Source organism: Condylura cristata, unplaced genomic scaffold (assembly GCF_000260355.1).
Source record: "Condylura cristata isolate star-nosed mole 26May11 unplaced genomic scaffold, ConCri1.0 scaffold00017, whole genome shotgun sequence".
NCBI classification, from domain to species: domain Eukaryota; kingdom Metazoa; phylum Chordata; class Mammalia; order Eulipotyphla; family Talpidae; genus Condylura; species Condylura cristata.
Window position 1 is genome coordinate 1,332 of NW_004567118.1, and position 10,004 is coordinate 11,335.

The following is a 10,004-nucleotide window of genomic DNA, read 5'->3' on the forward strand; positions in this document are numbered from 1 at the left end:
CCTTATTGTGCTTCTTACTCACTTTTTTTAGCCTTCATTTCCTTCAGCAACTGTTTTAGAGACAGCTTCCCCTGAGCTATAATAAAGGGTACAATTCAGAAAACTGATATGAAAATGCATCAAAAGTCACACACATTATGTGGTGGCAGAAAGATACATTTTAATGAGTATATTTAAGTACCCATCTATTTTGTTGTATACAATATTGACATTTAAGAATATAAATATTTTCCACAATGATAAACTTTATCCATTTTTTGGTATTAGAGACATTTATTTAACTCTTGAGTGGTATTATACTTAAAAAAAAAAGGAAAAGTACCTCTATTTTTAATCAATAAATGTTCTAGTTCTTTCACTGCTTATGTTGTGAACCTGGTGAGAATATGCAGAAGGGCTAACAGCCACTTAGATGACTAGATGGCCATGTAGTGTTGACTTTTAAGTTGTGGGATAATGAAAAAATGTCTTTTTGAGATATGCTTGCCATTCTATAATGTAAATTGATGGCAGTTTTTCAGACAAAACTATACTACTACAAGACTGAAACTGCTCACATTAGCCTATAATATCAAATTCCCTGGAAGGCATGCTGGTATTTCTGTGGCTTACCATCAATTGGCAACGTCTTCAGAAGTTGCTTCTGCTCCTTATCTGTCAGCTCAATGCCCATGTTTTTGAGAATATTGTGCATGTTACTGGAATCAATCTTTTCACCTTCGATAAGATAGAACATCCATAGGTAAAATATTAAGGGACAATCTATTTCAAATTATCTAAAATTATTCTCTTTTGTTATTATCAGGATGAAAAAGTAAGACAACAATTTCCGAATAAAAAGAGTAAAATGATAAATAAAAACTATGATTTGTTCCTTAATATTAATAAATAGATTACATTCCTAATATGGAATAATACCACATATACAGAATCAAATTTGGTCATATTATTATCCAGAAATTAGGACAAGAGATGATTAGTATAATAAAATGTAAAATTAACAAAATATGATGTTCTTTATTTTGTTAAACTGTTACTGGCTATTTGCAGTGGGCTTATTAATTTTATTATTTCACCCATTTTACTGTGTCCATCTAGTTTCGAGGTCCATAAATACTAGTTAAATAAACTGAAAAATTTCAGAGAATGTGAATTATGAAGAAATAGTCTCTTTAACATACAAAACTAGATGATTTTAATCTGCTAAGTAGATGCAAATTATTTTATCAACATGAATACTGAATTTAAATTTCTTAACAGAAATTTACTGATAGAATATTGACAGAAGCTATGCAACGTCTATCTACTGACAGATTCTGGGTAGATCGGGAAAAGCTCTGAAAAATCAGAATTTCCACTGCTAACTTATGTGATGACCTCCCTTTTTTGTATAATCATAATATCAAAATATTCTGAACAACCATCAGTTTACAACTGGATTGTCTTAGCCTCATAAAGCAGCTGCCTGGTTCAGGCAAGCTGCCCCAGGGCAAGAAATCCCTCTGTCTCCTGAGACAGAAGGCAAGCCCCAGGAGAGATAAGACCCCAGGGCATAAAAACTCCTGGGAAGCTTCCTTGGTTTCTTTATATAAAAAAGCAAACCTCAGATAAGACTCCCAGGGCATAAGGACTTATGGACAAATTTTAACCTTGACTACACAGGTGTTGTTTGATACACAACTGTACAACTTTCTCTTAATTTACTCCTTTGTAAAACAAGCACTAACTAAGCTCTGCTAGGCTTAAATTAGCTACTAGCTTTTCTTTAGACAATCACTGCTAACACTGCTAACACAATTATTACTACCCCAAGACCCCTAATAACCTCTTGCTAACAAGCTCATCCTTTCCCAGACCCCTCTTCCTTTGAGTGATAACTAAACAGCTGTACACATGATAATTATCACAAAAACGTATAATCTAGTATACCATAATATGTTAAGAGAAAAATGCTTTGTTCCCCTTGTCCTTGAGAACGTTTTATGGTGATTTCTCATTAACTTACTCTATGCATTATTGCAATTCACTACTTGTTACACAGTATAAATAAAGACCTGCTGAGGGAATGGCAGGAAGACTTGCACCCAACCCTGACTCCCGGGTCTTCCTCGCGCCTGCTCCTCTCTCCCCTTTTGGAATCTCCGCTCGCCCATGCCTTCCCACCTTAGGGCCCTGCCTGTCTTGCCTCCAGACACCTTGATAGTTGGAGCTGGTCTCCAACATAATAATGAGAAAATGGTACTAAAATTTTTAGTGTAAATCATGGTTTATTACAAACTATAACAAATTCTTACCTATAAGAACTTTTACTTCATCCATCAAAGTTTTCAGAGTTACTTTACCATCAACTGCAATATAAAGACACAGCTTGAAGCTCATAAATCTGGAAAACAGTAGAATATTCTCTCCCTTTCTGACTACAGTATCTAACAACATACTGGAATTTTTAAGTCAGGGGGCATTTTGTTAAGCATTCTTTTTTAAAGATTTATGTATTTATGCATACATAGTTGGGGTATAGTCCAGAGGTTCAGGGATGGTGAGAGGATTCACCAGAGTCAGAGTGGGGAGCACAACAGGCAGATGGACAAAGTACACTGATGAGGGGAACAGCGGGCCAGGAGAGGTCTGCTGCGCCATGTGGATCACCTCCAGGGCGGGGATTGTACTCATACTGAAGTGGCTTTAGCTTTATAGTGCTGTGCTTTAACCCACTGTGCCACCACGAGGGTCCTTTGTTAAGCATTTTAAGTAGCCATTCAATAAATATTATCTAGATATGTTTTGAGCATGAAGTATAAGAACAATTATAAATATTAAAATACACAAATTCAACCGAACAGCCACATACACAAGAACAAAATGGTACCACTGTCTACCACTACATGCAAAAATGAATTCAAAGTGGGTTAAAGACTTGGATGTAAAACCTGAAACTATAAAATACATAGAAGGAAACAGAAGCAACACATTCCTTGATACTAGCCTTAAATATGTTTGGGGATTCAACTCAAAGAAAAGGAGAAGAAAAGCAAATAGATAAATCAATAAATGAAACCAAATAGGATTATATTAAACTAAAAGGTGTTTCTGTGCAGTGAAAGATACTATCATCATATCCAAAAGATACTATCATCATATCCAATTAAATGGGAAAAGATATTTGCACATCATGTATCCCACAAAGGGTTAATATCCAAGATCTATGAACTCATAAAATTTAATAATAAAAAAATCAAACAATCCAATTAAAAAGTGGACAAAGCGGATCCTCTCTGGTGGTGCAACGGGTTAAAATACAGCACTATGAAGCTATCACAGCCACTGCAGCACAAGTTCCATCCCCAGCCAGGGAGGTGACCCACATGATGTGGCAGACCTCTCCTGACCTGCCCGCTGTTCCCCTCAGTAGTGTATTTCATTATCTGCCTATTCTGCTCCCCACTCTATCTGTCTCACCCCCACACCTCTGGCCTGTACCCCAGTTCTATATGCATAAATAAGTAAATCTTTTTGAAAAATGGGCAAAGTATCTGAATAGATATGTCTCTAATGACAGCACATATATGGTCAGTAGGCACATGACAAGATGATCATCATCTTATTATTAGAGAAATGCAAGTCACAACATTGCAACAGCACTTCACACCTGTGAGAATGGCTAGTACCTAAAAGACAAGAAACAGCAACTCCTGGAGAGGTGCGGAGAGAAGAGAGCCCTATACTCTGTTGGTTTGAAGGTAAATTCATGCAGGTATTATGGAAAGCGGTGTAGGGAGTCCTCAAAAAATTAAAAATAGAAATTCCATACACCTGAGTTACCCCATTCTAGGTATTAACTCAATAAATAAAGTTCCTACAAACGTAAAGATACATGTTTACTGCATAAACGCAAGTCCATGTTTACTGTAGCACTATTTACCATAGCCAAGAACTAGACACAACCTACGTGTTCATGAGTTAATGAATGGATAAAGACATGTAAACATACACCATGGACTATTATTCAGCTATATAAAAAAAAATGAAGCCCTAATATTTGCAGCAACATAGATGGATGTAGAAGGAATTAGTCTTAGTAGAATAAACCAGTCACAGAAAGCCAAACACAACTTGATCTCACTCATATGTGGTACATCGAGAAAACCAACAAACAGGTAAAGTAAATATAACAAAAATAAACATTTGGACTATAAACCATTTAAATGTTGCCAGAAGGAAAGGGGGACGAGGAAAGTAGGAAAGAAGGGGAAAATGGTCTGATGAAAGACAGAATGGATTTTTAAAAAAATTTTTTTAAAAGATTTATTTATTTGTGCATGGGGCAGTGAGAGGATTCACCAGAGACAGAGTGGGGAGCAGAACAGGCAGACTGACCAAGTACACTGCTAAGGGGAGCAGCAGGTGGGTCAGGAGAGGTCTGCCACGCCATGTAGTCACCTCCTGGGCAGGCAGGGATCGAACTCATGCTGCAGTGGCTTTAGCTTCTTAGTGCTGTGCTTTAACTGGCTACGCCACCAGGGAGGGCCCCCAGAATGTATTTTTTTTTATTTTATTTATTTGTGCATACAGACCTGGGGTACAGGCCAGAGGCTCAGGGGCGGTGAGAGGCTTCACCAGAGACAGAGCGGGGAACAGAACAGGCAGATCGACGAAGCACACTGCTGAGGGGAGCAGCGGGTGGGCCAGGAGAGGTCTGCCACACCATGTGGTCACCTCTGGGGCAGGCGGGAATCGAACTCATGCGGAAGCGGCTTTAGATTCTCGGTGCTGTGCTTTAACCCGCTGCGCCACCAGGGAGGGCCCCAGAATGTATTTTTAATGGTGAAATTAATGTTGTACATATAATGCTCATTCTCAATAATATACACCTGAAATTCCTACAATGTTATAATGCAGCCACTTCAACTAAAATCTTAAATTAAAATTAAAAATAAATATTATAATTCCTACCAAAAAGTAAATGCTAAATAAAAAGTATACACTTATTTCAAAAACATAAATATAATTTCTACCCCATAGAGTATCACATCTTGTATTTGTAAATGAAAAGACGAGCTGCGACAGTGGTTATTTTGTAGAGAACAGTTTTCCTCTTCACAGACTTTGGGAAACTCTTCTACTGACCAGACTGCCATTGCCCAGAATCCCACATTTTCAGTGTTTTGTCACTGTTACTGCCTGTCTCCAGCTCTGCCTACTTCCCACAGAAGTTCCCTTACTCTTTCCCTCCCACTGATGAAGGCACATGAAGCCCAAAGCTCAGAAATGGGGGGAAAATAAAATGCTCACCACCAGTGGGCAAGCTTTGTTTCAGGTCCTCAAGTTCCTCAGAAGTGAGCCTGATGCCCGTGTTGCTCAGAGTGGCTTCCAGGTCTTTGATGGCAACTTTTCCTTAATCAGAAAGAGATAGGCCTATGAGAAAATGTTGTGACTCTAAAAAGTTATTTTTAATTTTTTGGGGACATATACTCTTTGAGAATCTGCAAAGTGCTAAGAATCTAACACTCCCACAAACTGTACTATACATATTTATAAACTCTCCTTTTAGATTCAGAGGATGTGCCAAGGACCACCCAAAAACCTTAAAGGGATGGATGAAACCTACGCTTAAAATAATTGCTCCAAGCTAGAAAAAATTAACTTTTCTGAATCATGATTCTACTTTTTAACATAAAGGATAAAGATGAACTGAATTGAACAGAGAAAGAAAATTTACAAAAGAATACAATTAGGCACACTTTCTTTGGGGAAGACCAACTTGGAGGAGAAGATCAAAGTAATAAGTGATGCAATTTTGGAAATAATAAAATATTTGAACAGTACTCAGGATTAAAAAAAAGATATCTTACTGCTGTTGCTGCTGTCACTGATAATGACTGTTAGTATTTATTGAGATTCTTTGTACTAGGCATTGTGCAAAGCATTTCATTTGTTTTGTCGTTTAATTTCAGTTACTATAAAACAGTGTGAACGTATTGTCAAATATTTCCACAAAGGAACTCTCCCTGTTCAGGCAGACAGGAGAGCAAGCTCATCTGCACAGACTTGAAGTAGCAAGCTCATCTGCACAGACTTGAAGTCTGAAAGCGTTTTTGCAAACTCTGGTGCCCACAGGTAAAGCCCCACTGACGACCAGGTGCTGGGAAAGGTGGCAACAAAGGGCGCCCCGGTTTGGCCTCTCTGCTTTGCATTTTCTGGGAAGGGAGAAAGTAAACCCCGCCGACATTGCCGCCCTCTGCGCGTACGTAAGAGCATCAACGTATCTTTAAATCCTGACTGCTTTATATTTTTGATAATTATGACTCACTGTTCCTATATAAACTAAATTCAAATGTTGGAATGGTTCTTGCAGAGTAAAACCCATCCAATTGCTTTCCAGGTTCAAATCCTCATTTTAATTACCTAATGAACTCTTTGAGACTTTATTTCCAGTTAAATAAATCCCCTATATAACTCATCTTTTCCCTTTTTTGTATGTTATTATTTCCTCCCCTCCTAATTCACAAACTTTAAAAGAATGTGGGGTATATATTTAAGTAATAAGATGGTCATTTATCTTGTTAAGTAAAGATAAATTTATTGAAAGCAATCACAGAGGGTCTTATAGGAGGATTCTTAATGCATTCCAATCTTGTTTCCCTTTGACTTTAACTTTGAAACTACCTTATTTTCTGAAACAAAAGATCCAAAGCTCACGTACTGTTTCGTCAGTCTTAGACCAGGAAGTGGCCCGTCTCCAATGATCATTGGAGTTCCTTTTAGAGCTCAAGTTATTATTTAGAAATCACAATCTGAGGACTAGTTGTTTATATCTCATTGAAACTAAGATGTCATTATTGCTAGATTGTTTCAAACCATTTCTAAATTTTTAAAGTTTATATTTATATTCCTTTGAAGTTCTCTTTGTAGTTATCTATGTTGGCTTAATCACAGTACTGCATTTCAAAGGGTACTTCAAAATAATTATTTTTCTGTGATTCTATTACGTTTGATATAGAAATCTTAGATTTATAGTGACTCTATGCTTGCCTGTGATAGCTTCCACTCCTATCACCTCACACAGATTAACACTTCCATTTGCTATGAGTAGAAGTTCAACAATAGACATTTGAAAGCCCTAATGACAACTAAAACCGAAAGAGTAGTTTGGTTTCCAATATAAGCAGTAAATGACAGTGATAGCTTTCATAACTAGCTCAGATTTGTTTTTCTTTAATGTTCTTCTGTCATGTTTTAAGAAAAATTAAAATTAAAATTTTCATACAACTCCACTCTATACTGTTGGTATTAAACACTGGTGAAGTGAATTAGATTATTGGCATAAAAAGCAAAGATTATATAGAACTTGAAAGCTAGAAATAGTAGTTATTTAATCCAAAAATAAATAATTTTGTATCAACACATAGAACATTAGAAGCCAATATCTCATTAATAAATAATGGAGGAATACCAGAATTCACAATTCAATGATAGAGTACTGGGAAAATATCAGGGGAAAACCCAAAATTTAATACAGATCACTGGAATCCTAATTTGATAGCACTCACCAGTAAAATCTGTGACTTTTTCCATTTCTAGAGGAATTTTCTCATCAACTGTAGGAGAAAATAAAAATTACATTGCGATATAATTCAAAAGTTTGTAGAAAAACACAGGTGTCAAGCACCACCTTAATTGCCTTATATACTTATTTAATGAATATTTATTTAAAACACTTTCTAAATTATTTCTTTGCCCATTTTTTACTCTTCCAATGAGCAGGGGGAAAAAACTCTAAATATGAAAGCTATATAATACAATGATGCAATTATGGCCTGTCAGGATAAGCCAGAAGGTAACTTACCTGAAACTTAACTGTGTCAGTAAGGGAAAGTGACTAAGAAAGGGTACATCTCAAGAATTGCTTTATTTTATTAAAACATTGAAAGACTCATTACTTATCGTGACACGTGTAGAGGGCATAAAGTCCACACATATTATAAATCAAAGAACAATGTTTTAATTTCAACTTTTAAACTAGATGCTCAGAAATTCAATGACATTCTCTGTGTTGTGGTCACTGACATGTTTGTCACCATGTTGCTCTTCCACCTTCCCTCTCCCTATAGCATCTACCCCTTTTATATACTCAAAGGTGCCTTTAACTAAACTCTCCTCAAGGTAACTGTGGTATCTGAAGACATGCTTACCACCAACATGTATGCTTTGTGTCACATCTTTAAGTTCTGTATCTGAAAGTTTGACTCCTAGGTTGTTTAAAAGAGTGGCCAAGCTGTTGGTATTGACCTTCCCACCTAAAGAAAGTAACAGCACACACACACACAAATTAAACCTCTATAAAGGAGAAATGGAGGAATTCTTAAGCCGTATATATATCTTTACTCACAAAGTTTGCACACTGACTTAGGTAGGTGCAAACACCAAAGCCAGTTTAAAAATTCCTTCAAAGCCTACTAACCTAAGGTTGAGAATGTTCAAAGTAAAAAACAAACAAAAAACCCCACAATTAATGTTTAATAACTTTAGCACAGAGAGCAAATATGTTAAGCCCATGAAAATATCAAATATGAAGTCAGAATTAAGGTCTCTTTCATTAAGGCTAGACTTGGGATTGGCTTGTATGTATGGAGTTTAAATTGCTATTCAACAACTGCTCAGGGAATTCTGGTTCTGGAGGCAAACATTCTTTATACTGGTATATAAGTTGACTTTTGATGAATGAACTCACATTTCATTTTTTTTCTTCCCACATAGAAAGTCCCCAATCATATTCAAATATACACACACACACATATATATATATACATATATATAACAATCATATTCAAATATATACACACACATATATATATACATATATATATATATACACACACACACATATATCTATCTATATATATATATGTTTTTGCTATGAAAACTTGAAACTTGGTAATTATTTTCCTGAAAAGTTTAGGAGATGATAAAACAGTAATAGACTTCAGTTCCAAGATAGAACATGGGATTCATCTGCTAAAGTAAAGACTGTACTCAAGAAAAGTATGAACTTGCCACCATCGTATATGTGACAGATGGCAGTGTTCACAAACTCAGTATCTTAATACGGGGAATCACACATTTTTCATTTGCATTCTTATGATTCTTGCTCACCTTTAAGAGACTTCACACCTTCTAACAACCTGTTTTTAAAGACCTTGTCATCATCTATTAAAAAAAGTCACAAAAAGGAGAAATTCACTAAAATTATTTCAGCAAAACTGAGATTTTTCCCTAGAAATCCCCCCCCTTGAGAAACAATTAGGCAAAATATAGTGAATCTACTCAACACACAGAAGACACTCTGTAATATGCACAAGTCTTTTGTGTGTGTGATTCTACCTCACCTTTTACAAACTTCTAGTTTAAGACCATGCCTTTATTTTTTTACTATTACAACCACCTATAGGTATTTAAAAGGAAAGGGAAACCTCAGAAAAATTTCCTCCTCTTATGGCAATATTCTGCATAAGGGGGATGCTTACTTCAAAACCAAAAGTTAAAAAGCACAGATGGGGTTTCCCTCAGGAATAAAGATTTAAGTTGTTTTTGAGATGGATCTTTATTATTTTCACAGCATAGCAAATGGGGTAGTTTGAGTTTTTAAAAAGAGTTTAAAATGGCCTGTAAGGTTACATCAGTATTGAAAATGCTCACCATTGAAAGGAAGACTTTTCATCAGTTGCGAGAGTTCTTTATCTGTGACTTCTATTCCCATGTTGTTTAGAATAGTTTTCACATCTCTGACATCAACCTCTCCTCCTTAAAAAAAAAAAAAAAAGATAAATTTTATCATTATCACTAAATTTAAAAGTTATCTAGTGGTTCCAAATAGGGAAAATTAATTTATGGCTCTGTAGCATGAATACAGGATCAAAAGCAAAGGTCATTGAGACCTTTCCAGATACAGTCAGAGAATATCAATTGATCTCTAAATAAAAGAGGGTACAATAATGGTGAAAATG